Raw genomic sequence first — 5,583 nt, 5'->3', positions numbered from 1 at the left:
GCAGCGAGTACTGTAAGAGTAATTGAGAATTACTTATCGTAATGTATATCCCGCGAAAGTCACTAACCGATCACGAACTCGAATGCGACTAGGTGCATCAGTGCTGACGCGCTGCGTTGCAACCTTCGATCGATGTGACATCAGGATTATTCGATCGACGAAAAAAGCAGAAATGTCGTCAAAAAACTACACTTATGTGCCAGAAGAAAAATAATTCTCCCGACGAATCTTGTGAAATTCGTTTTTCGACCTTGTGAGACAAGATTTACTTCACACTAAAACCAATAAAGTGTAGGTTTCAGCCCAAGTGTAGAATTTCATATAATGGCTCTATAGTCGAATCACCACTGTAGCTATCAGAACACGTAGTCCAAGATGCTGACACCCGCGTATCAGAACGGGGCGAGAAATTACAACCACTTGTATCCGTCACCGTACAACTCCCCGAATTACGACTCTAACAGAATGACATATCAAGACAATTGCGTGCACGAGAGCGAGCTCACATCGCGAAGAGGTGCCGAGACACTAGATTATGCCAAGGATTCGGTGTTCGAATATACAAAACCTCCGAAAGTATACGAAAGAGGACTTTATGGCTTTCAGACGCCTGTCACACCGCAAAGGTAAATTCACACAATCGGTTTCCCTTTAATTTAGTTCGCGCATAGCTAATGTTTCCAATCGCGACTGTTGATGAAATGTAGTAATTTTTATCCATTGAACAGATATTACTGCCGATGACGTAGTCGATTATTAAACTGTCAAGTTAACCACATACCATTAGTCAGGGATTGTTTCGATTCTGACCAAAGATTATAGTCCAGTCGAATCGGTAACAGGACTATCATGGATTAATTAACAATATTATTTCCAAGTTCGCTATCCTCGTTATTTATAGATACGAGCCGCCTCATTCGTTGGAGCAGACAATGCCTCCGCAATCGACATTATACGAGGAGAGTTCTGTGGACTATCAGCCACCATCCTATTGCTACAATACACCTCCTCAAGAGAGATACCAGCCCCTAGAGAATAGCGAGCCGATCCTCACGATCGTTGAACCACGCGCCACTTGTTGGGAGCCTGTTATCTTGACTCAAGTAATTGCAATTGTTCGTCTAATTGTCAATCTAATTATCTATTGATGTATTTTTCGAAAAATTGATGTGCAAATTAAACATTTCTAATCCAATAGGCCTAACAATTATTTATGTTGAAATACGCGCTTTATGATCCTCTTCTCGGGCATATTACTATTCGTTATTTTGAATATAGAATATTAACGCAATATTAATAATTTTTAATTATCGGGAATCTTTCGGGACTAAAATTCGGCCAATGTTAGTCGTTAACCCTTTGGCCTATAACCACGAGTCTGACTGGTGGTGAAAAATTTGTGCCATAAGCGAAAACCACGAGTCTGACTCGTGGTAAAGAATTTGTGCCATAAACAAAAGTTACGAGTCTGACTCGTGGTAAAGAATTTGTGCCATAAACAAAAGCCACGAGTCAGACTCGTGGTGAGGAATTGGTGCATAAGATGCCGCGTATTATTCGAACAAGCGAATGGAGTTATTCCACATCCAATACTTTTCCTTTGATTGTAACGTCAGTATTTTGTTTTTTCATTTGTTTCTGGCGCAACTGGATGATCTGTTACTTTAGTTCCCCGTAAAGCTTCGTTACGTTCACACGTTTCAAATATAGCTTCGTATAAAGAATTAAGAAACTGTTATACCCATCATGCTAAGAAGAAGAAAATCTAATACTGATGGTAGTGGGGAGGAGTGTGGCACTATTGCCGATTGTGATTCGATAGATCCTTTTCAATATGATAGTGAGGACAGTGATATTACGTTTCCTGTAAGAAAACGTCCACGAAGATTAATAATTGAAGATGATTCCGATTATGAAGACAACACTTATCAGCAATTATCAGCGCAATGGTTTTGGGAAGAAAAACATAACAAGCCAAAAATCTGGAAGTATACACAAACTCTTGGCATAAGAGCAGCAATTCAAGACCAATTAGGTGGAAGTAAAAAAGAGTTAGACTTTTTAAATATAATATTCGACAATGTGTTTTGGGATAATATTGTTCAGGAAACGAATCAGTACGCAAAACAAATAAAAAGCTATACACATACAAGAAGGATAATTGATGAAACTTGGATGCCAGTAGATCGCAATTAAATTAAAATATACCTTGCATTATGCATCATAATGGCTCAAGTAAAGAAACCAAAAATCCAGATGAACTGATCTAAAAGAGCCATTATAGAAACACCCATATTCCGAAAATGTATGCCACTAAGAAGATTTTTACAAATCACTAGGTTTCTCCACTTTGCAGATAACGATGCGACTGACAACAGGGATAAATTACGCAAAGTGACACCTGTGATAAACTATTTTAATGAAAAATTTAAAGACGTATATATAATAGAAGAAAATATCGCGATCAATGAATCACTGATGAAATTTAAGAGACGTATGCTTGTAAACTTTTTAATCCTTCAAAAAGGGCGAGGTTTGGGATTAAATTTTATAAACTCTGCGAGTCAGCATCGGGTTACTGCTGTAATTTTAAGATATATGCAGGAAACGATAAAACAAATCTTGATTACAGTGCGTCTGAAACTGTTGTTATGGAGTTATTGCAATCAATACAAGATAAAGGACATACCTTATATATAGATAATTGGTATTCTTTGCCGAAATTGTTTCTAACTTTGGTAAGAAATGGAACAAACTTTCTTGGGACAGTACGTTGCAATAGAAAAAATATGCCGGAAGATTTTGTTAAAGCAAAATTTAAAAAAGGAGACTGTATAATAAGAAGCAATGGCATACTAGCGTTGAAGTGGAAGGATAAACGAGACGTCCATATTCTTTCAACAAAGCACGAAAGTGCAGAAATGATTGCGCAAAACGAAAGTTATCTAAGCCCTATTTTCAAGCCAAAATATATTATAGATTATAATATGGGAATGATTGGTATTGATAGCCAGGATCAGGTATTAGCGAGTTTCCCTATAATGAGAAAATTCGTGAAGGTATACCGAAAAATTTTTTTTTACATGTGCGATATGGCACTTTTGAATTCATATATTCTATACAACAAAAACAGTATGGCAAAGAAACAGAATTACACTGAGTACAGACTTCGAATAGCTGAAGGATTATTACAAACCGTGCCATTACAAAATTATAATAGACAACCATAATCGAACGGAGATATACCAATGAGGCTACAAGCGCAACATTGGGGTCACTTTCCGAAACATATAGATCCCACGCCAATGAAAAAAAATCCAACAAGAGCTTGCAAAGTATATACGAAACATAAGAAAAAATGTGAAACTACATGGGAATGTAAGAACTGTCGCGTTGCGTTACATGTACCTCAGTGTTTCGAAAGATACCATACAGTTGAAGACTACTAATTTTCATTCAATTAACTAAGTATTCATTTACAAATTGCTATTGATTCATTATCTACTTTGAAATAATAAATTATTTTTGTCAACTGATCAATTGATTATGATTGCACCCTAGACGTCTTAAAATTACTATTTGTATCTAAACATTGTTTATTATTTCACAATTCCTTTCGTTGCACTGAAATATATATGTCATGAAAGGTATACATTTTGCGCCAGTTCAGGTACACGGCTGAACGGTTGAATGGCACGGCGAGCGACCGATTTTCTTGTTTACTATAGCTCGCGCAATTGGCAGATATCGTGTAGGCCAAGGGGTTAATCACGAGAAGGGATCAACTATTGAACATATACATAACGGATACATGATTCGTTTTGTTATACGGTCGAAAATTATTTGCAGAAAATGCCAACGACTCCGCCGGTGAGTCCGCGAAAGGCTAGACGGAGGTGTCAAGACGTTCCGCCGTCACCGACAGTCCTGAAACGCCGACGCCTCGCCGCGAATGAACGCGAGAGACGTCGTATGAACGGCCTAAACGACGCCTTCGATAAATTACGCGAGGTCGTACCGAGTCTCGGGACCAATCACAAACTTAGTAAGTTCGAGACCCTGCAGATGGCACAAAGTTACATAGCAGCTTTGTGCAATCTTTTGCAGAGGTACGATGGAAAGAAATAGACAGAACTAACCGGAAAACGCAAGTATTCATTTAATCCTTCGTATTTTCTTATCTATTGCCTTCCCTTTGATCTGATCTTAAATAAATTTTTTTATATAACAGTGGCTTCTAATATATATGATTCATCTTTCTCAGGCAATCAATTGTTAATTTTTTTATAATTTTCAGTGAAATCGAACCGAATTGTATGGTCTATGAATGGCACCAAAAATGTAGCATAGAAAACACGCACAAACAATATTTTAATGAATATCGGAAAAAAGAACGAGCTATTTACGGCAATTTTTTGTAAATATACAATATGACTGAATCGCATTGTCGGCTCAAAACGCACTGCTGTTACTTAATTCAAACAATTAATAATATTTTTAGTATCCCATAAATGGTACGTTTTCACTCAAATTATACTTTTGCAGATTGCTACTTTTATCGTTAGCATGTGAAGGATGCTTTAACAGGAACTAATTTCTTTTATTGTGTATTATTTTAATATACACGGTGACCCATTTTAATCGACAAACGGAGATATCTCCGAAACTACGCAACCTACAAAAAAAAATGTTCCGATAAAAGCTGTCGAGGACAGTGGGGGTCATCTACTTGTGTTAATGACCTTGACTTTGAGGTCAGTTTTCAAGGTCATTTCAAGGTCAAGGTCACTATTTAAAATGGAACCCTCTATTTTTAATGCCGGATTTAGAAAGAGTGAGAAATTTTACATCCAGATATGTATCAAAGTATAAGGTTAACGTGACTTCCATAGGTCAAATGAAGGTCAAGAAACCACCACTACCAAACCCCAAGCAGGTGCAGCAAACGTAAGAAAGATATTTCGTCACTTCAGATTTGATGAATTAATAGTTTTAAATGTTGCCCCGTACAGTTTAATTACAAATTTTTTGAACGAATTAAACTCTCTTTAAAGCCACGTTTTCAGTAAGTATGGCAGGCTACCTTGCAAAATTAGTGATATGATAGTAGTTTGCCATAACAACCTTACTACATGAAGGCTTTTACTAAATGTTTTCCAGATGAAAGACATCCTAACAACTGAGCAGTTCGAAACCTACCTTAATAAGCTCGTGATAGAAATTTGGTTCGGCAACGTCGACATCATGAATACAACGAAGATAATGCACGAGCTTGTGAGTCAGTCTACTTGTGGATTGGAATTTAATTTATTAAAAAAAAAAACGATTAAACTCGCTGTTCCCAAAGTTAGGTGGTTTAGCCTGCTTGGGGTTTGGTAGGGGTGATTTCTTGACCTTCATTTGACTTATGGAAGTCACGTTAACCTTATACTTTGATACATATCTGGATGTAAAATTTTTCGCTGTTTCTGAATCCGGCATTAAAAATAGGGAGTTCCATTTAAAAAAGTGACCTTGACCTTGAAATGACCTTGAAAACTGACCTCAAGATCAAGGTCATTAGTACAGGTAGATGACCCCCCT

General features: G+C 37.1%; 1 pseudogene; it reads left to right on the top strand.

Moving 5' to 3' along the window:
• The first annotated feature begins 324 nt into the window (after window positions 1–324).
• On the top strand, window positions 325–4,128 carry LOC106751745 (annotated as a pseudogene).
• The last annotated feature ends 1,455 nt before the right edge of the window (window positions 4,129–5,583 follow it).

The sequence above is a fragment of the Dinoponera quadriceps genome, unplaced genomic scaffold (genome assembly GCF_001313825.1).
Source record: "Dinoponera quadriceps isolate SergipeBrazil2010 unplaced genomic scaffold, ASM131382v1 scaffold435, whole genome shotgun sequence".
Classification (NCBI taxonomy): Eukaryota; Metazoa; Arthropoda; class Insecta; order Hymenoptera; family Formicidae; genus Dinoponera; species Dinoponera quadriceps.
This window is presented reverse-complemented; position numbering and strand designations above follow the sequence as displayed.